General features: G+C 44.0%; 1 long non-coding RNA gene across 1 annotated transcript in view; it reads left to right on the forward strand.

Moving 5' to 3' along the window:
- The first annotated feature begins 12,398 nt into the window (after positions 1 to 12,398).
- Positions 12,399 to 23,428, forward strand: part of LOC309978916 — a 420,740-nt gene continuing 409,710 nt past the window's right edge. Inside the window, exons 1-2 of the long non-coding RNA XR_014327154.1 lie at positions 12,399 to 12,481; positions 18,716 to 18,797. This is a non-coding gene — a long non-coding RNA (uncharacterized lncRNA). The remainder of the gene's footprint in view (positions 12,482 to 18,715; positions 18,798 to 23,428) is intronic.

Below are 23,428 nucleotides of genomic sequence, written 5' to 3' on the forward strand. Positions count from 1 at the left end.
GTGGAAGTGCCCTAGGCTCTGTTGCTTTGTTTTTTAGATGTTTAAGGAAACACCATACACTTCTCCCAAGTGGCTGTTGGCAATTAACATACCGCCCATCAGCATAACAAGGCTCCCAGTTCTCCATGGCCTGTCCTGCCTTTCTGGATTTTACACTTTTTTCAGGTGGCCGTTTTGACCGTGGGGAAGTGAGACTTCATTGTAGTGCAGATTTCCTTTGCAAGCTTGCTTGGTTGGCCAAAAAGGGCGTATGCGTTTTTTCCTGAATATATTCAGGAAAAAACGCATACGCCCTTTTTGGCCAAGTGCATCATTGTGGACGTTCTGCCTCTTTTCCTATGCTTTAAATGCAATTCCAGTCTACCTCCTGAAATCGGTTTCCTGCAATTCTGCCCCGCTTTCAAGTCCTCTTGGCAGCCTTACTTCAGTATATTTTTGGACGATAGCTGTCATTTATAACTCTGCAGGTTTGTGAATTACACTGCCCCTGAGCTCCTTTCTTCAACTCGCTTTCTTGTGAGCTGGCCGCAACACCGCAGGATTGCTTCAGGCCCTAATCTGGTTCCGGCACGGCACGCTGAGCCTTTGGTTAATTCCTCTTCCTGGTGGGAAATGAGAGTTAAATTTGCCCGTCTAGACTCCTTCAGCTAGTCTCTCTTTGGCTCTCCCTATTCCTGTTCATCTTCCCCAGAAATTGCAAACTGGGCCAAACAGGAGGTTAAAGGCACTGACTCTCCAAGTCGGGAGAGTGTTAGTAAAACGTCTGGAATGTTGCACCCGAGTAACAGGGGACGAGAACTGAGGCATATTGGAACACGTCTCCCGATCCCATGGTTGATCATACTCTGGGTTCCACGTGCATGTTTTAGCTGAAGGAAGAATCCCTTAAACCAGGAGAGTTGAGACCCGTGGAATGGGTACCATGCAATATGACTTCAAAGGGTCTTCATTTGCTCACCGAACCTCTCCAATCCTATCACTGCTGCGTTTATGCCCCTGTACACACGCTTGATTTTCTTTCAGAGACATAGCAATCCATAGGTTTTAAGATACTTACTAGTCAGGTACATTCTTAGGCGTTTAATATGGGGTGTTGAGTCCATTTCGTTGAGCAAGGAGTAGCTCTTGTCTATTCCATATTTGGCTTAAGGAACTTTATCTGTGCTCATTTCAATCTCTGGTTTGATGCAGCACCCCAACTCACCTTTTCGCTTAAGCAAGCATAAGTTGGTTTTCTAAATTTGAGACCCTGTTCTGATTTGTAATCCAGTTCCTGTGTAGCCAAGTTTACATTCCGTGTATTAGTGATATCTTATGATGTTTCTTTTTCTGTGTGACTTATTTCAGTTAGAATCATCATACCTGAATCCACTCATTATGCTGCTACGGGCCTGATGACATAGATTTCATTGCTGAGTGATATTGCATTGTACGTAAGTACCACAACTTCTTTATCCATATTTCACTTTCTGCGCTATTGAACTTGTACCGTAAACGAGGTTCTTGTAAACAGAGCCTTCCCAAACTTTGGGGTGGCTGTGTCTTTTTCATTTTAATTACCCTAAGCTATAGGACCATAAGTGGAAGTGCCCTAGGCTCTGTTGCTTTGTTTTTTAGATGTTTAAGGAAACACCATACACTTCTCCCAAGTGGCTGTTGGCAATTAACATACCGCCCATCAGCATAACAAGGCTCCCAGTTCTCCATGGCCTGTCCTGCCTTTCTGGATTTTACACTTTTTCCAGATGGCCCTTTTGACCGTGGGGAAGTGAGACTTCATTGTAGTGCAGATTTCCTTTGCAAGCTTGCTTGGTTGGCCAAAAAGGGCGTATGCGTTTTTTCCTGAATATATTCAGGAAAAAACGCATACGCCCTTTTTGGCCAAGTGCATCATTGTGGACGTTCTGCCTCTTTTCCTATGCTTTAAATGCAATTCCAGTCTACCTCCTGAAATCGGTTTCCTGCAATTCTGCCCCGCTTTCAAGTCCTCTTGGCAGCCTTACTTCAGTATATTTTTGGACGATAGCTGTCATTTATAACTCTGCAGGTTTGTGAATTACACTGCCCCTGAGCTCCTTTCTTCAACTCGCTTTCTTGTGAGCTGGCCGCAACACCGCAGGATTGCTTCAGGCCCTAATCTGGTTCCGGCACGGCACGCTGAGCCTTTGGTTAATTCCTCTTCCTGGTGGGAAATGAGAGTTAAATTTGCCCGTCTAGACTCCTCCAGCTAGTCTCTCTTTGGCTCTCCCTATTCCTGTTCATCTTCCGCAGAAATTGCAAACTGGGCCAAACAGGAGGTTAAAGGCACTGACTCTCCAAGTCGGGAGAGTGTTAGTAAAGCGTCTGGAATGTTGCACCCGAGTACCAGGGGACGAGAACTGAGGCATATTGGAACACGTCTCCCGATCCCATGGTTGATCATACTCTGGGTTCCACGTGCATGTTTTAGCTGAAGGAAGAATCCCTTAAACCAGGAGAGTTGAGACCCGTGGAATGGGTACCATGCAATATGACTTCAAAGGGTCTTCATTTGCTCACCGAACCTCTCCAATCCTATCACTGCTGCGTTTATGCCCCTGTACACACGCTTGATTTTCTTTCAGAGACATAGCAATCCATAGGTTTTAAGATACTTACTAGTCAGGTACATTCTTAGGCGTTTAATATGGGGTGTTGAGTCCATTTCGTTGAGCAAGGAGTAGCTCTTGTCTATTCCATATTTGGCTTAAGGAACTTTATCTGTGCTCATTTCAATCTCTGGTTTGATGCAGCACCCCAACTCACCTTTTCGCTTAAGCAAGCATAAGTTGGTTTTCTAAATTTGAGACCCTGTTCTGTTTTGTAATCCAGTTCCTGTGTAGCCAAGTTTACATTCCGTGTATTAGTGATATCTTATGATGTTTCTTTTTCTGTGTGACTTATTTCAGTTAGAATCATCATACCTGAATCCATTCATTATACTGCTACGGGCCTGATGACATAGATTTCATTGCTGAGTGATATTGCATTGTACGTAAGTACCACAACTTCTTTATCCATATTTCACTTTCTGCGCTATTGAACTTGTACCGTAAACGAGGTTCTTGTAAACAGAGCCGTCCCAAACTTTGGGGTGGCTGTGTCTTTTTCATTTTAATTTCCCTAAGCTATAGGACCATAAGTGGAAGTGCCCTAGGCTCTGTTGCTTTGTTTTTTAGATGTTTAAGGAAACACCATACACTTCTCCCAAGTGGCTGTTGGCAATTAACATACCGCCCATCAGCATAACAAGGCTCCCAGTTCTCCATGGCCTGTCCTGCCTTTCTGGATTTTACACTTTTTTCAGATGGCCTTTTTAACCGTGGGGAAGTGAGACTTCATTGTAGTGCAGATTTCCTTTGCAAGCTTGCTTGGTTGGCCAAAAAGGGCGTATGCGTTTTTTCCTGAATATATTCAGGAAAAAACGCATACGCCCTTTTTGGCCAAGTGCATCATTGTGGACGTTCTGCCTCTTTTCCTATGCTTTAAATGCAATTCCAGTCTACCTCCTGAAATCGGTTTCCTGCAATTCTGCCCCGCTTTCAAGTCCTCTTGGCAGCCTTACTTCAGTATATTTTTGGACGATAGCTGTCATTTATAACTCTGCAGGTTTGTGAATTACAGTGCCCCTGAGCTCCTTTCTTCAACTCGCTTTCTTGTGAGCTGGCCGCAACACCGCAGGATTGCTTCAGGCCCTAATCTGGTTCCGGCACGGCACGCTGAGCCTTTGGTTAATTCCTCTTCCTGGTGGGAAATGAGAGTTAAATTTGCCCGTCCAGACACCTCCAGCTAGTCTCTCATTGGTTCTCCCTATTCCTGTTCATCTTCCCCAGAAATTGCAAATGGGCCAAACAGGAGGTTAAAGGCACTGACTTTCCAAGTCGGGAGAGTGTTAGTAAAGCATCTGGAATGTTGCACCCGAGTACCAGGGGACGAGAACTGAGACATATTGGAACACGTCTCCCGATCACACGGTTGAACATACTCTGGGTTCCACATGCATGTTTTAGCTGAAGGAAGCATCCCTTAAACCTGGAGACTTGAGACCCGTGGAATGGGTTCCATGCAATATGACTTCAAAGGGTCTTCATTTGCTCACCAAACCTCTCCAATCCTATCACTGCTGCGTTTATGCCCCTGTACACTCGCTTGATTCTCTTTCAGAGACATAGCAATCCATAGGTTTTAAGATACTTACTAGTCAGGTACATTCTTAGGCGTTTAATATGGGGTGTTGAGTCCATTTCGTTGAGCAAGGAGTAGCTCTTGTCTATTCCATATTTGGCTTAAGGAACTTTATCTGTGCTCATTTCAATCTCTGGTTTGATGCAGCACCCCAACTCACCTTTTCGCTTAAGCAAGCATAAGTTGGTTTTCTAAATTTGAGACCCTGTTCTGATTTGTAATCCAGTTCCTGTGTAGCCAAGTTTACATTCCGTGTATTAGTGATATCTTATGATGTTTCTTTTTCTGTGTGACTTATTTCAGTTAGAATCATCATACCTGAATCCACTCATTATGCTGCTATGGGCCTGATGACATAGATTTCATTGCTGAGTGATATTGCATTATACGTAAGTACCACAACTTCTTTATCCATATTTCACTTTGTGCGCTATTGAACTTGTACCGTAAATGAGGTTCTTGTAAACAGAGCCGTCCCAAACTTTGGGGTGGCTGTGTCTTTTTGATTTTAATTTCCCTAAGCTATAGGACCATAAGTGGAAGTGCCCTAGGCTCTGTTGCTTTGTTTTTTAGATGTTTAAGGAAACACCATACACTTCTCCAAGTGGCTGTTGGCAATTAACATACCGCCCATCAGCATAACAAGGCTCCCAGTTCTCCATGGCCTGTCCTGCCTTTCTGGATTTTACACTTTTTTCAGGTGGCCGTTTTGACCATGGGGAAGTGAGACTTCATTGTAGTGCAGATTTCCTTTGCAAGCTTGCTTGGTTGGCCAAAAAGGGCGTATGCGTTTTTTCCTGAATATATTCAGGAAAAAAACGCATACGCCCTTTTTGGCCAAGTGCATCATTGTGGACGTTCTGCCTCTTTTCCTATGCTTTAAATGCAATTCCAGTCTACCTCCTGAAATCGGTTTCCTGCAATTCTGCCCCGCTTTCAAGTCCTCTTGGCAGCCTTACTTCAGTATATTTTTGGACGATAGCTGTCATTTATAACTGCAGGTTTGTGAATTACAGTGCCCCTGAGCTCCTTTCTTCAACTCGCTTTCTTGTGAGCTGGCCGCAACACCGCAGGATTGCTTCAGGCCCTAATCTGGTTCCGGCACGGCACGCTGAGCCTTTGGTTAATTCCTCTTCCTGGTGGGAAATGAGAGTTAAATTTGCCCGTCTAGACTCCTCCAGCTAGTCTCTCTTTGGCTCTCCCTATTCCTGTTCATCTTCCCCAGAAATTGCAAACTGTGCCAAACAGGAGGTTAAAGGCACTGACTCTCCAAGTCGGGAGAGTGTTAGTAAAACGTCTGGAATGTTGCACCCGAGTACCAGGGGACGAGAACTGAGGCATATTGGAACACGTCTCCCGATCCCATGGTTGATCATACTCTGGGTTCCACGTGCATGTTTTAGCTGAAGGAAGAATCCCTTAAACCAGGAGAGTTGAGACCCGTGGAATGGGTACCATGCAATATGACTTCAAAGGGTCTTCATTTGCTCACCGAACCTCTCCAATCCTATCACTGCTGCGTTTATGCCCCTGTACACATGCTTGATTTTCTTTCAGAGACATAGCAATCCATAGGTTTTAAGATACTTACTAGTCAGGTACATTCTTAGGCGTTTAATATGGGGTGTTGAGTCCATTTCGTTGAGCAAGGAGTAGCTCTTGTCTATTCCATATTTGGCTTAAGGAACTTTATCTGTGCTCATTTCAATCTCTGGTTTGATGCAGCACCCCAACTCACCTTTTCGCTTAAGCAAGCATAAGTTGGTTTTCTAAATTTGAGACCCTGTTCTGATTTGTAATCCAGTTCCTGTGTAGCCAAGTTTACATTCCGTGTATTAGTGATATCTTATGATGTTTCTTTTTCTGTGTGACTTATTTCAGTTAGAATCATCATACCTGAATCCACTCATTATGCTGCTACGGGCCTGATGACATAGATTTCATTGCTGAGTGATATTGCATTGTACGTAAGTACCACAACTTCTTTATCCATATTTCACTTTCTGCGCTATTGAACTTGTACCGTAAACGAGGTTCTTGTAAACAGAGCCGTCCCAAACTTTGGGGTGGCTGTGTCTTTTTCATTTTAATTTCCCTAAGCTATAGGACCATAAGTGGAAGTGCCCTAGGCTCTGTTGCTTTGTTTTTTAGATGTTTAAGGAAACACCATACACTTCTCCCAAGTGGCTGTTGGCAATTAACATACCGCCCATCAGCATAACAAGGCTCCCAGTTCTCCATGGCCTGTCCTGCCTTTCTGGATTTTACACTTTTTTCAGATGTCCTTTTTAACCGTGGGGAAGTGAGACTTCATTGTAGTGCAGATTTCCTTTGCAAGCTTGCTTGGTTGGCCAAAAAGGGCGTATGCGTTTTTTCCTGAATATATTCAGGAAAAAACGCATACGCCCTTTTTGGCCAAGTGCATCATTGTGGACGTTCTGCCTCTTTTCCTATGCTTTAAATGCAATTCCAGTCTACCTCCTGAAATCGGTTTCCTGCAATTCTGCCCCGCTTTCAAGTCCTCTTGGCAGCCTTACTTCAGTATATTTTTGGACGATAGCTGTCATTTATAACTCTGCAGGTTTGTGAATTACAGTGCCCCTGAGCTCCTTTCTTCAACTCGCTTTCTTGTGAGCTGGCCGCAACACCGCAGGATTGCTTCAGGCCCTAATCTGGTTCCGGCACGGCACGCTGAGCCTTTGGTTAATTCCTCTTCCTGGTGGGAAATGAGAGTTAAATTTGCCCGTCCAGACACCTCCAGCTAGTCTCTCATTGGTTCTCCCTATTCCTGTTCATCTTCCGCAGAAATTGCAAATGGGCCAAACAGGAGGTTAAAGGCACTGACTTTCCAAGTCGGGAGAGTGTTAGTAAAGCATCTGGAATGTTGCACCCGAGTACCAGGGGACGAGAACTGAGACATATTGGAACACGTCTCCCGATCACACGGTTGAACATACTCTGGGTTCCACATGCATGTTTTAGCTGAAGGAAGCATCCCTTAAACCTGGAGACTTGAGACCCGTGGAATGGGTTCCATGCAATATGACTTCAAAGGGTCTTCATTTGCTCACCAAACCTCTCCAATCCTATCACTGCTGCGTTTATGCCCCTGTACACTCGCTTGATTCTCTTTCAGAGACATAGCAATCCATAGGTTTTAAGATACTTACTAGTCAGGTACATTCTTAGGCGTTTAATATGGGGTGTTGAGTCCATTTCGTTGAGCAAGGAGTAGCTCTTGTCTATTCCATATTTGGCTTAAGGAACTTTATCTGTGCTCATTTCAATCTCTGGTTTGATGCAGCACCCCAACTCACCTTTTCGCTTAAGCAAGCATAAGTTGGTTTTCTAAATTTGAGACCCTGTTCTGATTTGTAATCCAGTTCCTGTGTAGCCAAGTTTACATTCCGTGTATTAGTGATATCTTATGATGTTTCTTTTTCTGTGTGACTTATTTCAGTTAGAATCATCATACCTGAATCCACTCATTATGCTGCTATGGGCCTGATGACATAGATTTCATTGCTGAGTGATATTGCATTATACGTAAGTACCACAACTTCTTTATCCATATTTCACTTTCTGCGCTATTGAACTTGTACCGTAAATGAGGTTCTTGTAAACAGAGCCGTCCCAAACTTTGGGGTGGCTGTGTCTTTTTGATTTTAATTTCCCTAAGCTATAGGACCATAAGTGGAAGTGCCCTAGGCTCTGTTGCTTTGTTTTTTAGATGTTTAAGGAAACACCATACACTTCTCCAAGTGGCTGTTGGCAATTAACATACCGCCCATCAGCATAACAAGGCTCCCAGTTCTCCATGGCCTGTCCTGCCTTTCTGGATTTTACACTTTTTCCAGATGGCCCTTTTGACCGTGGGGAAGTGAGACTTCATTGTAGTGCAGATTTCCTTTGCAAGCTTGCTTGGTTGGCCAAAAAGGGCGTATGCGTTTTTTCCTGAATATATTCAGGAAAAAACGCATACGCCCTTTTTGGCCAAGTGCATCATTGTGGACGTTCTGCCTCTTTTCCTATGCTTTAAATGCAATTCCAGTCTACCTCCTGAAATCGGTTTCCTGCAATTCTGCCCCGCTTTCAAGTCCTCTTGGCAGCCTTACTTCAGTATATTTTTGGACGATAGCTGTCATTTATAACTCTGCAGGTTTGTGAATTACACTGCCCCTGAGCTCCTTTCTTCAACCCTCTTTCTTGTGAGCTGGCCGCAACACCGCAGGATTGCTTCAGGCCCTAATCTGGTTCCGGCACGGCACGCTGAGCCTTTGGTTAATTCCTCTTCCTGGTGGGAAATGAGAGTTAAATTTGCCCGTCTAGACTCCTCCAGCTAGTCTCTCTTTGGCTCTCCCTATTCCTGTTCATCTTCCGCAGAAATTGCAAACTGGGCCAAACAGGAGGTTAAAGGCACTGACTCTCCAAGTCGGGAGAGTGTTAGTAAAGCGTCTGGAATGTTGCACCCGAGTACCAGGGGACGAGAACTGAGGCATATTGGAACACGTCTCCCGATCCCATGGTTGATCATACTCTGGGTTCCACGTGCATGTTTTAGCTGAAGGAAGAATCCCTTAAACCAGGAGAGTTGAGACCCGTGGAATGGGTACCATGCAATATGACTTCAAAGGGTCTTCATTTGCTCACCGAACCTCTCCAATCCTATCAGTGCTGCGTTTATGCCCATGTACACACGCTTGATTTTCTTTCAGAGACATAGCAATCCATAGGTTTTAAGATACTTACTAGTCAGGTACATTCTTAGGCGTTTAATATGGGGTGTTGAGTCCATTTCGTTGAGCAAGGAGTAGCTCTTGTCTATTCCATATTTGGCTTAAGGAACTTTATCTGTGCTCATTTCAATCTCTGGTTTGATGCAGCACCCCAACTCACCTTTTCGCTTAAGCAAGCATAAGTTGGTTTTCTAAATTTGAGACCCTGTTCTGATTTGTAATCCAGTTCCTGTGTAGCCAAGTTTACATTCCGTGTATTAGTGATATCTTATGATGTTTCTTTTTCTGTGTGACTTATTTCAGTTAGAATCATCATACCTGAATCCACTCATTATGCTGCTATGGGCCTGATGACATAGATTTCATTGCTGAGTGATATTGCATTATACGTAAGTACCACAACTTCTTTATCCATATTTCACTTTCTGCGCTATTGAACTTGTACCGTAAATGAGGTTCTTGTAAACAGAGCCGTCCCAAACTTTGGGGTGGCTGTGTCTTTTTGATTTTAATTTCCCTAAGCTATAGGACCATAAGTGGAAGTGCCCTAGGCTCTGTTGCTTTGTTTTTTAGATGTTTAAGGAAACACCATACACTTCTCCAAGTGGCTGTTGGCAATTAACATACCGCCCATCAGCATAACAAGGCTCCCAGTTCTCCATGGCCTGTCCTGCCTTTCTGGATTTTACACTTTTTTCAGGTGGCCGTTTTGACCGTGGGGAAGTGAGACTTCATTGTAGTGCAGATTTCCTTTGCAAGCTTGCTTGGTTGGCCAAAAAGGGCGTATGCGTTTTTTCCTGAATATATTCAGGAAAAAACGCATACGCCCTTTTTGGCCAAGTGCATCATTGTGGACGTTCTGCCTCTTTTCCTATGCTTTAAATGCAATTCCAGTCTACCTCCTGAAATCGGTTTCCTGCAATTCTGCTCCGCTTTCAAGTCCTCTTGACAGCCTTACTTCAGTATATTTTTGGATGATAGCTGTCATTTATAACTCTGCAGGTTTGTGAATTACAGTGCCCCTGAGCTCCTTTCTTCAACTCGCTTTCTTGTGAGCTGGCCGCAACACCGCAGGATTGCTTCAGGCCCTAATCTGGTTCCGGCACAGCATGCTGAGCCTTTGGTTAATTCCTCTTCCTGGTGGGAAATGAGAGTTAAATTTGCCCGTCCAGACACCTCCAGCTAGTCTCTCATTGGTTCTCCCTATTCCTGTTCATCTTCCTCAGAAATTGCAAATGGGCCAAACAGGAGGTTAAAGGCACTGACTCTCCAAGTCGGGAGAGTGTTAGTAAAGCGTCTGGAATGTTACACCCGAGTACCAGGGGACGAGAATTGAGACATATTGGAACACGTCTCCCGATCACACGGTTGATCATACTCTGGGTTCCACGTGCATGTTTTAGCTGAAGGAAGAATCCCTTAAACCTGGAGAGTTGAGACCCGTGGAATGGGTACCATGCAATATGACTTCAAAGGGTCTTCATTTGCTCACCGAACCTCTCCAATCCTATCACTGCTGCGTTTATGCCCCTGTACACACGCTTGATTTTCTTTCAGAGACATAGCAATCCATAGGTTTTAAGATACTTACTAGTCAGGTACATTCTTAGGCGTTTAATATGGGGTGTTGAGTCCATTTCGTTGAGCAAGGAGTAGTTCTTGTCTATTCCATATTTGGCTTAAGGAACTTTATCTGTGCTCATTTCAATCTCTGGTTTTATGCAGCACCCCAACTCACCTTTCCCCTTAAGCAAGCATAAGTTGGTTTCCTAAATTTGAGACCCTGTTCTGTTTTGTAATCCAGTTCCTGTGTAGCCAAGTTTACCTTCCGTGTATTAATGATATCTTATGATGTTTGTTTTTCTGTGTGACTTATTTCAGTTAGAATCATCATACCTGAATCCACTCATTATGCTGCTACGGGCCTGATGACATAGATTTCATTGCTGAGTGATATTGCATTGTACGTAAGTACCACAACTTCTTTATCCATTTTTCACTTTCTGCGATATTGAACTTGTACCATAAACGAGGTTCTTGTAAACAGAGCAGTCCCAAACTTTGGGGTGGCTGTGTCTTTTTGATTTTAATTTCCTTAAGCTATAGGACCATAAGTGGAAGTGCCCTAGGCTGTGTTGCTTTGTTTTTTAGATGTTTCAGGAAACACTACAAACCTCTCCAGAGTGGCTGTTGGCAATTTACATCCCGCCCATCAGCATAACAAGGCTCCCAGTTCTCCATGGCCTGTCCTGCCTTTCTGGATTTTACACTTTTTTCAGATGGCCCTTTTGACCGGGGGGAAGTGAGACTTCATTGTAGTGCAGATTTCCTTTGCAAGCTTGCTTGGTTGGCCAAAAAGGGCGTATGCGTTTTTTCCTGAATATATTCAGGAAAAAACGCATACGCCCTTTTTGGCCAAGTGCATCATTGTGGACGTTCTGCCTCTTTTCCTATGCTTTAAATGCAATTCCAGTCTACCTCCTGAAATCAGTTTCCTGCAATTCTGCCCTGCTTTCAAGTCCTCTTGGCAGCCTTACTTCAGTATATTTTTGGATGATAGCTGTCATTTATAACTCTGCAGGTTTGTGAATTACAGTGCCCCTGAGCTCCTTTCTTCAACTCGCTTTCTTGTGAGCTGGCCGCAACACCACAGGATTGCTTCAGGCCCTAATCTGGTTCCGGCACGGCACGCTGAGCCTTTGGTTAATTCCTCTTCCTGGTGGGAAATGAGAGTTAAATTTGCCCGTCCAGACACCTCCAGCTAGTCTCTCATTTGTTCTCCCTATTCCTGTTCATCTTACGCAGAAATTGCAAACTGGACCAAACAGGAGGTTAAAGGCACTGACTCTCCAAGTCGGGAGAGTGTTAGTAAAGCGTCTGGAATGTTGCACCCGAGTACCAGGGGACGAGAACTGAGACATATTGGAACACGTCTCCCGATCACACGGTTGATCATACTCTGGGTTCCACGTGCATGTTTTACCTGAAGGCAGAGTCCCTTAAACCTGGAGAATTGAGACCCGTGGAATGGGTACCATGCAATATGACTTCAAAGGGTCTTCATTTGCTCACCGAACCTCTCCAATCCTATCACTGCTGCGTTTATGCCCCTGTACACACGCTTGATTTTCTTTCAGAGACATAGCAATCCATAGGTTTTAAGATACTTACTAGTCAGGTACATTCTTAGGCGTTTAATATGGGGTGTTGAGTCCATTTCGTTGAGCAAGGAGTAGTTCTTGTCTATTCTATATTTGGCTGAGGAACTTTATCTGTGCTCATTTCAATCTCTGGTTTGATGCAGTACCCCAACTCACCTTTCTCCTTAAGCAAGCATAAGTTGGTTTTCTAAATTTGAGACCCTGTTCTGTTTTGTAATCCAGTTCCTGTGTAGCCAAGTTTACATCCCGTGTATTAGTGATATCTTATGATGTTTCTTTTTCTGTGTGACTTATTTCAGTTAGAATCATCATACCTGAATCCACTCATTGTGCTGCTATGGGCCTGATGACATAGATTTCATTGCTGAGTGATATTGCATTGTACGTAAGTACCACAACTTCTTTATCCATTTTTCACTTTCTGCGCTATTGAACTTGTACCGTAAACGAGGTTCTTGTAAACAGAGCCGTCCCAAACTTTGGGGTGGCTGTGTCTTTTTGATTTTAATTTCCCTAAGCTATAGGACCATAAGTGGAAGTGCCCTAGGCTCTGTTGCTTTGTTTTTTAGATGTTTCAGGAAACACCATACACCTCTCCCGAGTGGCTGTTGGCAATTTACATCCCGCCCATCAGCATAACAAGGCTCCCAGTTCTCCATGGCCTGTCCTGCCTTTCTGGAGTTTACACTTTTTTCAGATGGCCCTTTTGACCGGGGGGAAGTGAGACTTCATTGTAGTGCAGATTTCCTTTACAAGCTTGCTTGGTTGGCCAAAAAGGGCGTATGCGTTTTTTCCTGAATATATTCAGGAAAAAACGCATACGCCCTTTTTGGCCAAGTGCATCATTGTGGACGTTCTGCCTCTTTTCCTATGCTTTAAATGCAATTCCAGTCTACCTCCTGAAATCGGTTTCCTGCAATTCTGCCCCGCTTTCAAGTCCTCTTGACAGCCTTACTTCAGTATATTTTTGGATGATAGCTGTCATTTATAACTCTGCAGGTTTGTGAATTACAGTGCCCCTGAGCTCCTTTCTTCAACTCGCTTTCTTGTGAGCTGGCCGCAACACCGCAGGATTGCTTCAGGCCCTAATCTGGTTCCGGCACAGCATGCTGAGCCTTTGGTTAATTCCTCTTCCTGGTGGGAAATGAGAGTTAAATTTGCCCGTCCAGACACCTCCAGCTAGTCTCTCATTGGTTCTCCCTATTCCTGTTCATCTTCCACAGAAATTGCAAATGGGCCAAACAGGAGGTTAAAGGCACTGACTCTCCAAGTCGGGAGAGTGTTAGTAAAGCGTCTGGAATGTTACACCCGAGTACCAGGGGACGAGAATTGAGACATATTGGAACACGTCTCCCGATCACACGGTTGATCATACTCTGGGTTCCACGTGCATGTTTTAGCTGAAGGAAGAATCCCTTAAACCTGGAGAGTTGAGACCCGTGGAATGGGTACCATGCAATATGACTTCAAAGGGTCTTCATTTGCTCACCGAACCTCTCCAATCCTATCACTGCTGCGTTTATGCCCCTGTACACAAGCTTGATTTTCTTTCAGAGACATAGCAATCCATAGGTTTTAAGATACTTACTAGTCAGGTACATTCTTAGGCGTTTAATATGGGGTGTTGAGTCCATTTCGTTGAGCAAGGAGTAGTTCTTGTCTATTCCATATTTGGCTTAAGGAACTTTATCTGTGCTCATTTCAATCTCTGGTTTTATGCAGCACCCCAACTCACCTTTCCCCTTAAGCAAGCATAAGTTGGTTTCCTAAATTTGAGACCCTGTTCTGTTTTGTAATCCAGTTCCTGTGTAGCCAAGTTTACATTCCGTGTATTAATGATATCTTATGATGTTTCTTTTTCTGTGTGACTTATTTCAGTTAGAATCATCATACCTGAATCCACTCATTATGCTGCTACGGGCCTGATGACATAGATTTCATTGCTGAGTGATATTGCATTGTACGTAAGTACCACAACTTCTTTATCCATTTTTCACTTTCTGTGATATTGAACTTGTACCATAAACGAGGTTCTTGTAAACAGAGCAGTCCCAAATTTTGGGGTGGCTGTGTCTTTTTGATTTTAATTTCCTTAAGCTATAGGACCATAAGTGGAAGTGCCCTAGGCTGTGTTGCTTTGTTTTTTAGATGTTTCAGGAAACACTATACACCTCTCCAGAGTGGCTGTTGGCAATTTACATCCCGCCCATCAGCATAACAAGGCTCCCAGTTCTCCATGGCCTGTCCTGCCTTTCTGGATTTTACACTTTTTTCAGATGGCCCTTTTGACCGGGGGGAAGTGAGACTTCATTGTAGTGCAGATTTCCTTTGCAAGCTTGCTTGGTTGGCCAAAAAGGGCGTATGCGTTTTTTCCTGAATATATTCAGGAAAAAACGCATACGCCCTTTTTGGCCAAGTGCATCATTGTGGACGTTCTGCCTCTTTTCCTATGCTTTAAATGCAATTCCAGTCTACCTCCTGAAATCGGTTTCCTGCAATTCTGCCCCGCTTTCAAGTCCTCTTGGCAGCCTTACTTCAGTATATTTTTGGACGATAGCTGTCATTTATAACTCTGCAGGTTTGTGAATTACAGTGCCCCTGAGCTCCTTTCTTCAACTCGCTTTCTTGTGAGCTGGCCGCAACACCGCAGGATTGCTTCAGGCCCTAATCTGGTTCCGGCACGGCACGCTGAGCCTTTGGTTAATTCCTCTTCCTGGTGGGAAATGAGAGTTAAATTTGCCCGTCCAGACACCTCCAGCTAGTCTCTCATTGGTTCTCCCTATTCCTGTTCATCTTCCGCAGAAATTGCAAATGGGCCAAACAGGAGGTTAAAGGCACTGACTCTCCAAGTCGGGAGAGTGTTAGTAAAGCGTCTGGAATGTTACACCCGAGTACCAGGGGACGAGAATTGAGACATATTGGAACACGTCTCCCGATCACACGGTTGATCATACTCTGGGTTCCACGTGCATGTTTTACCTGAAGGAAGAATCCCTTAAACCTGGAGAGTTGAGACCCGTGGAATGGGTACCAAGCAATATGACTTCAAAGGGTCTTCATTTGCTCACCGAACCTCTCCAATCCTATCACTGCTGCGTTTATGCCCCTGTACACACGCTTGATTCTCTTTCAGAGACATAGCAATCCATAGGTTTTAAGATACTTACTAGTCAGGTACATTCTTAGGCGTTTAATATGGGCTGTTGTGTCCATTTCGTTGAGCAAGGAGTAGTTCTTGTCTATTCCATATTTGGCTTAAGGAACTTTATCTGTGCTCATTTCAATCTCTGGTTTTATGCAGCACCCCAACTCACCTTTCCCCTTAAGCAAGCATAAGTTGGTTTTCTAAATTTGAGACCCTGTTCTGTTTTGTAATCCAGTTCCTGTGTAGCCAAGTTTACATTCTGTGTATTAGTGATATCTTATGATGTTTCTTTTTCTGTGTGACTTATTTCAGTTAGAATCATCATACCTGAATCCACTCATTATGCTGCTATGGGCCTGATGACATAGATTTCATTGCTGAGTGATATTGCATTGTACGTAAGTACCACAACTTCTTTATCCATTTTTCACTTTCTGCGCTATTGAACTTGTACCGTAAACGAGGTTCTTGTAAACAGAGCCGTCCCAAACTTTGGGGTGGCTGTGTCTTTTTGATTTTAATTTCCCTAAGCTATAGGACCATAAGTGGAAGTGCCCTAGGCTCTGTTGCTTTGTTTTTTAGATGTTTCAGGAAACACCATACACCTCTCCCGAGTGGCTGTTGGCAATTTACATCCCGCCCATCAGCATAACAAGGCTCCCAGTTCTCCATGGCCTGTCCTGCCTTTCTGGAGTTTACACTTTTTTCAGATGGCCCTTTTGACCGGGGGGAAGTGAGACTTCATTGTAGTGCAGATTTCCTTTACAAGCTTGCTTGGTTGGCCAAAAAGGGCGTATGCGTTTTTTCCTGAATATATTCAGGAAAAAACGCATACGCCCTTTTTGGCCAAGTGCATCAATTTGGACGTTCTGCCTCTTTTCCTATGCTTTAAATGTAATTCCAGTCTACCTCCTGAAATCGGTTTCCTGCAATTCTGCCCCGCTTTCAAGTCCTCTTGACAGCCTTACTTCAGTATATTTTTGGATGATAGCTGTCATTTATAACTGTGCAGGTTTGTGAATTACAGTGCCCCTGAGCTCCTTTCTTCAACTCGCTTTCTTGTGAGCTGGCCGCAACACCGCAGGATTGCTTCAGGCCCTAATCTGGTTCCGGCACGGCACGCTGAGCCTTTGGTTAATTCCTCTTCCTGGTGGGAAATGAGAGTTAAATTTGCCCGTCCAGACACCTCCACCTAGTCTCTCATTGGTTTTTCCTATTCCTGTTCATCTTCCTCAGAAATTGCAAATGCGCCAAACAGGAGGTTAAAGGCACTGACTCTCCAAGTCGGGAGAGTGTTAGTTAAGCGTCTGGAATGTTACACCCGAGTACCAGGGGACGAGAATTGAGACATATTGGAACACGTCTCCCGATCACACGGTTGATCATACTCTGGGTTCCACGTGCATGTTTTAGCTGAAGGAAGAATCCCTTAAACCTGGAGAGTTGAGACCCGTGGAATGGGTACCATGCAATATGACTTCAAAGGGTCTTCATTTGCTCACCGAACCTCTCCAATCCTATCACTGCTGCGTTTATGCCCCTGTACACACGCTTGATTTTCTTTCAGAGACATAGCAATCCATAGGTTTTAAGATACTTACTAGTCAGGTACATTCTTAGGCGTTTAATATGGGGTGTTGAGTCCATTTCATTGAGCAAGGAGTAGTTCTTGTCTATTCTATATTTGGCTTAAGGAACTTTATCTGTGCTCATTTCAATCTCTGGTTTTATGCAGCACCCCAACTCACCTTTCCCCTTAAGCAAGCATAAGTTGGTTTTCTAAATTTGAGACCCTGTTCTGTTTTGTAATCCAGTTCCTGTGTAGCCAAGTTTACATCCCGTGTATTAATGATATCTTATGATGTTTCTTTTTCTGTGTGACTTATTTCAGTTAGAATCATCATACCTGAATCCACTCATTATGCTGCTACGGGCCTGATGACATAGATTTCATTGCTGAGTGATATTGCATTGTACGTAAGTACCACAACTTCTTTATCCATTTTTCACTTTCTGCGATATTGAACTTGTACCGTAAACGAGGTTCTTGTAAACAGAGCCGTCCCAAACTTTTGGGTGGCTGTGTCTTTTTGATTTTAATTTCCCTAAGCTATAGGACCATAAGTGGAAGTGCCCTAGGCTCTGTTGCTTTGTTTTTTAGATGTTTCAGGAAACACCATACACCTCTCCCGAGTGGCTGTTGGCAATTTACATCCCGCCCATCAGCATAACAAGGCTCCCAGTTCTCCATGGCCTGTCCTGCCTTTCTGGATTTTACACTTTTTTCAGATGGCCCTTTTGACCGGGGGGAAGTGAGACTTCATTGTAGTGCAGATTTCCTTTGCAAGCTTGCTTGGTTGGCCAAAAAGGGCGTATGCTTTTTTTCCTGAATATATTCAGGAAAAAACGCATACGCCCTTTTTGGCCAAGTGCATCATTGTGGACGTTCTGCCTCTTTTCCTATGCTTTAAATGCAATTCCAGTCTACCTCCTGAAATCGGTTTCCTGCAATTCTGCCCTGCTTTCAAGTCCTCTTGGCAGCCTTACTTCAGTATATTTTTGGACGATAGCTGTCATTTATAACTCTGCAGGTTTGTGAATTACAGTGCCCCTGAGCTCCTTTCTTCAACTCGCTTTCTTGTGAGCTGGCCGCAACACCACAGGATTGCTTCAGGCCCTAATCTGGTTCCGGCACGGCACGCTGAGCCTTTGGTTAATTCCTCTTCCTGGTGGGAAATGAGAGTTAAATTTGCCCGTCCAGACACCTCCAGCTAGTCTCTCATTGGTTCTCCCTATTCCTGTTCATCTTACGCAGAAATTGCAAACTGGACCAAACAGGAGGTTAAAGGCACTGACTCTCCAAGTCGGGAGAGTGTTAGTAAAGCGTCTGGAATGTTGCACCCGAGTACCAGGGGACGAGAACTGAGACATATTGGAACACGTCTCCCGATCACACGGTTGATCATACTCTGGGTTCCACGTGCATGTTTTACCTGAAGGCAGAGTCCCTTAAACCTGGAGAATTGAGACCCGTGGAATGGGTACCATGCAATATGACTTCAAAGGGTCTTCATTTGCTCACCGAACCTCTCCAATCCTATCACTGCTGCGTTTATGCCCCTGTACACACGCTTGATTTTCTTTCAGAGACATAGCAATCCATAGGTTTTAAGATACTTACTAGTCAGGTACATTCTTAGGCGTTTAATATGGGGTGTTGAGTCCATTTCGTTGAGCAAGGAGTAGTTCTTGTCTATTCTATATTTGGCTGAGGAACTTTATCTGTGCTCATTTCAATCTCTGGTTTGATGCAGTACCCCAACTCACCTTTCTCCTTAAGCAAGCATAAGTTGGTTTTCTAAATTTGAGACCCTGTTCTGTTTTGTAATCCAGTTCCTGTGTAGCCAAGTTTACATCCCGTGTATTAGTGATATCTTATGATGTTTCTTTTTCTGTGTGACTTATTTCAGTTAGAATCATCATACCTGAATCCACTCATTGTGCTGCTATGGGCCTGATGACATAGATTTCATTGCTGAGTGATATTGCATTGTACGTAAGTACCACAACTTCTTTATCCATTTTTCACTTTCTGCGCTATTGAACTTGTACCGTAAACGAGGTTCTTGTAAACAGAGCCGTCCCAAACTTTGGGGTGGCTGTGTCTTTTTGATTTTAATTTCCCTAAGCTATAGGACCATAAGTGGAAGTGCCCTAGGCTCTGTTGCTTTGTTTTTTAGATGTTTCAGGAAACACCATACACCTCTCCCGAGTGGCTGTTGGCAATTTACATCCCGCCCATCAGCATAACAAGGCTCCCAGTTCTCCATGGCCTGTCCTGCCTTTCTGGAGTTTACACTTTTTTCAGATGGCCCTTTTGACCGGGGGGAAGTGAGACTTCATTGTAGTGCAGATTTCCTTTACAAGCTTGCTTGGTTGGCCAAAAAGGGCGTATGCGTTTTTTCCTGAATATATTCAGGAAAAAACGCATACGCCCTTTTTGGCCAAGTGCATCATTGTGGACGTTCTGCCTCTTTTCCTATGCTTTAAATGCAATTCCAGTCTACCTCCTGAAATCGGTTTCCTGCAATTCTGCCCCGCTTTCAAGTCCTCTTGACAGCCTTACTTCAGTATATTTTTGGATGATAGCTGTCATTTATAACTCTGCAGGTTTGTGAATTACAGTGCCCCTGAGCTCCTTTCTTCAACTCGCTTTCTTGTGAGCTGGCCGCAACACCGCAGGATTGCTTCAGGCCCTAATCTGGTTCCGGCACAGCATGCTGAGCCTTTGGTTAATTCCTCTTCCTGGTGGGAAATGAGAGTTAAATTTGCCCGTCCAGACACCTCCAGCTAGTCTCTCATTGGTTCTCCCTATTCCTGTTCATCTTCCACAGAAATTGCAAATGGGCCAAACAGGAGGTTAAAGGCACTGACTCTCCAAGTCGGGAGAGTGTTAGTAAAGCGTCTGGAATGTTACACCCGAGTACCAGGGGACGAGAATTGAGACATATTGGAACACGTCTCCCGATCACACGGTTGATCATACTCTGGGTTCCACGTGCATGTTTTAGCTGAAGGAAGAATCCCTTAAACCTGGAGAGTTGAGACCCGTGGAATGGGTACCATGCAATATGACTTCAAAGGGTCTTCATTTGCTCACCGAACCTCTCCAATCCTATCACTGCTGCGTTTATGCCCCTGTACACACGCTTGATTTTCTTTCAGAGACATAGCAATCCATAGGTTTTAAGATACTTACTAGTCAGGTACATTCTTAGGCGTTTAATATGGGGTGTTGAGTCCATTTCGTTGAGCAAGGAGTAGTTCTTGTCTATTCCATATTTGGCTTAAGGAACTTTATCTGTGCTCATTTCAATCTCTGGTTTTATGCAGCACCCCAACTCACCTTTCCCCTTAAGCAAGCATAAGTTGGTTTCCTAAATTTGAGACCCTGTTCTGTTTTGTAATCCAGTTCCTGTGTAGCCAAGTTTACATTCCGTGTATTAATGATATCTTATGATGTTTCTTTTTCTGTGTGACTTATTTCAGTTAGAATCATCATACCTGAATCCACTCATTATGCTGCTACGGGCCTGATGACATAGATTTCATTGCTGAGTGATATTGCATTGTACGTAAGTACCACAACTTCTTTATCCATTTTTCACTTTCTGTGATATTGAACTTGTACCATAAACGAGGTTCTTGTAAACAGAGCAGTCCCAAATTTTGGGGTGGCTGTGTCTTTTTGATTTTAATTTCCTTAAGCTATAGGACCATAAGTGGAAGTGCCCTAGGCTGTGTTGCTTTGTTTTTTAGATGTTTCAGGAAACACTATACACCTCTCCAGAGTGGCTGTTGGCAATTTACATCCCGCCCATCAGCATAACAAGGCTCCCAGTTCTCCATGGCCTGTCCTGCCTTTCTGGATTTTACACTTTTTTCAGATGGCCCTTTTGACCGGGGGGAAGTGAGACTTCATTGTAGTGCAGATTTCCTTTGCAAGCTTGCTTGGTTGGCCAAAAAGGGCGTATGCGTTTTTTCCTGAATATATTCAGGAAAAAACGCATACGCCCTTTTTGGCCAAGTGCATCATTGTGGACGTTCTGCCTCTTTTCCTATGCTTTAAATGCAATTCCAGTCTACCTCCTGAAATCGGTTTCCTGCAATTCTGCCCCGCTTTCAAGTCCTCTTGGCAGCCTTACTTCAGTATATTTTTGGACGATAGCTGTCATTTATAACTCTGCAGGTTTGTGAATTACAGTGCCCCTGAGCTCCTTTCTTCAACTCGCTTTCTTGTGAGCTGGCCGCAACACCGCAGGATTGCTTCAGGCCCTAATCTGGTTCCGGCACGGCACGCTGAGCCTTTGGTTAATTCCTCTTCCTGGTGGGAAATGAGAGTTAAATTTGCCCGTCCAGACACCTCCAGCTAGTCTCTCATTGGTTCTCCCTATTCCTGTTCATCTTCCGCAGAAATTGCAAATGGGCCAAACAGGAGGTTAAAGGCACTGACTCTCCAAGTCGGGAGAGTGTTAGTAAAGCGTCTGGAATGTTACACCCGAGTACCAGGGGACGAGAATTGAGACATATTGGAACACGTCTCCCGATCACACGGTTGATCATACTCTGGGTTCCACGTGCATGTTTTACCCGAAGGAAGAATCCCTTAAACCTGGAGAGTTGAGACCCGTGGAATGGGTACCAAGCAATATGACTTCAAAGGGTCTTCATTTGCTCACCGAACCTCTCCAATCCTATCACTGCTGCGTTTATGCCCCTGTACACACGCTTGATTCTCTTTCAGAGACATAGCAATCCATAGGTTTTAAGATACTTACTAGTCAGGTACATTCTTAGGCGTTTAATACGGGCTGTTGTGTCCATTTCGTTGAGCAAGGAGTAGTTCTTGTCTATTCCATATTTGGCTTAAGGAACTTTATCTGTGCTCATTTCAATCTCTGGTTTTATGCAGCACCCCAACTCACCTTTCCCCTTAAGCAAGCATAAGTTGGTTTTCTAAATTTGAGACCCTGTTCTGTTTTGTAATCCAGTTCCTGTGTAGCCAAGTTTACATTCTGTGTATTAGTGATATCTTATGATGTTTCTTTTTCTGTGTGACTTATTTCAGTTAGAATCATCATACCTGAATCCACTCATTATGCTGCTATGGGCCTGATGACATAGATTTCATTGCTGAGTGATATTGCATTGTACGTAAGTACCACAACTTCTTTATCCATTTTTCACTTTCTGCGCTATTGAACTTGTACCGTAAACGAGGTTCTTGTAAACAGAGCCGTCCCAAACTTTGGGGTGGCTGTGTCTTTTTGATTTTAATTTCCCTAAGCTATAGGACCATAAGTGGAAGTGCCCTAGGCTCTGTTGCTTTGTTTTTTAGATGTTTCAGGAAACACCATACACCTCTCCCGAGTGGCTGTTGGCAATTTACATCCCGCCCATCAGCATAACAAGGCTCCCAGTTCTCCATGGCCTGTCCTGCCTTTCTGGAGTTTACACTTTTTTTCAGATGGCCCTTTTGACCGGGGGGAAGTGAGACTTCATTGTAGTGCAGATTTCCTTTACAAGCTTGCTTGGTTGGCCAAAAAGGGCGTATGCGTTTTTTCCTGAATATATTCAGGAAAAAACGCATACGCCCTTTTTGGCCAAGTGCATCAATTTGGACGTTCTGCCTCTTTTCCTATGCTTTAAATGTAATTCCAGTCTACCTCCTGAAATCGGTTTCCTGCAATTCTGCCCCGCTTTCAAGTCCTCTTGACAGCCTTACTTCAGTATATTTTTGGATGATAGCTGTCATTTATAACTGTGCAGGTTTGTGAATTACAGTGCCCCTGAGCTCCTTTCTTCAACTCGCTTTCTTGTGAGCTGGCCGCAACACCGCAGGATTGCTTCAGGCCCTAATCTGGTTCCGGCACGGCACGCTGAGCCTTTGGTTAATTCCTCTTCCTGGTGGGAAATGAGAGTTAAATTTGCCCGTCCAGACACCTCCACCTAGTCTCTCATTGGTTTTTCCTATTCCTGTTCATCTTCCTCAGAAATTGCAAATGCGCCAAACAGGAGGTTAAAGGCACTGACTCTCCAAGTCGGGAGAGTGTTAGTTAAGCGTCTGGAATGTTACACCCGAGTACCAGGGGACGAGAATTGAGACATATTGGAACACGTCTCCCGATCACACGGTTGATCATACTCTGGGTTCCACGTGCATGTTTTAGCTGAAGGAAGAATCCCTTAAACCTGGAGAGTTGAGACCCGTGGAATGGGTACCATGCAATATGACTTCAAAGGGTCTTCATTTGCTCACCGAACCTCTCCAATCCTATCACTGCTGCGTTTATGCCCCTGTACACACGCTTGATTTTCTTTCAGAGACATAGCAATCCATAGGTTTTAAGATACTTACTAGTCAGGTACATTCTTAGGCGTTTAATATGGGCTGTTGAGTCCATTTCATTGAGCAAGGAGTAGTTCTTGTCTATTCTATATTTGGCTTAAGGAACTTTATCTGTGCTCATTTCAATCTCTGGTTTTATGCAGCACCCCAACTCACCTTTCCCCTTAAGCAAGCATAAGTTGGTTTTCTAAATTTGAGACCCTGTTCTGTTTTGTAATCCAGTTCCTGTGTAGCCAAGTTTACATCCCGTGTATTAATGATATCTTATGATGTT

The sequence above is a fragment of the Leucopleurus acutus genome, assembly GCF_964270905.1.
Source record: "Leucopleurus acutus genome assembly, contig: HAP1_SCAFFOLD_98, whole genome shotgun sequence".
Lineage (NCBI taxonomy): Eukaryota > Metazoa > Chordata > Mammalia > Artiodactyla > Delphinidae > Leucopleurus > Leucopleurus acutus.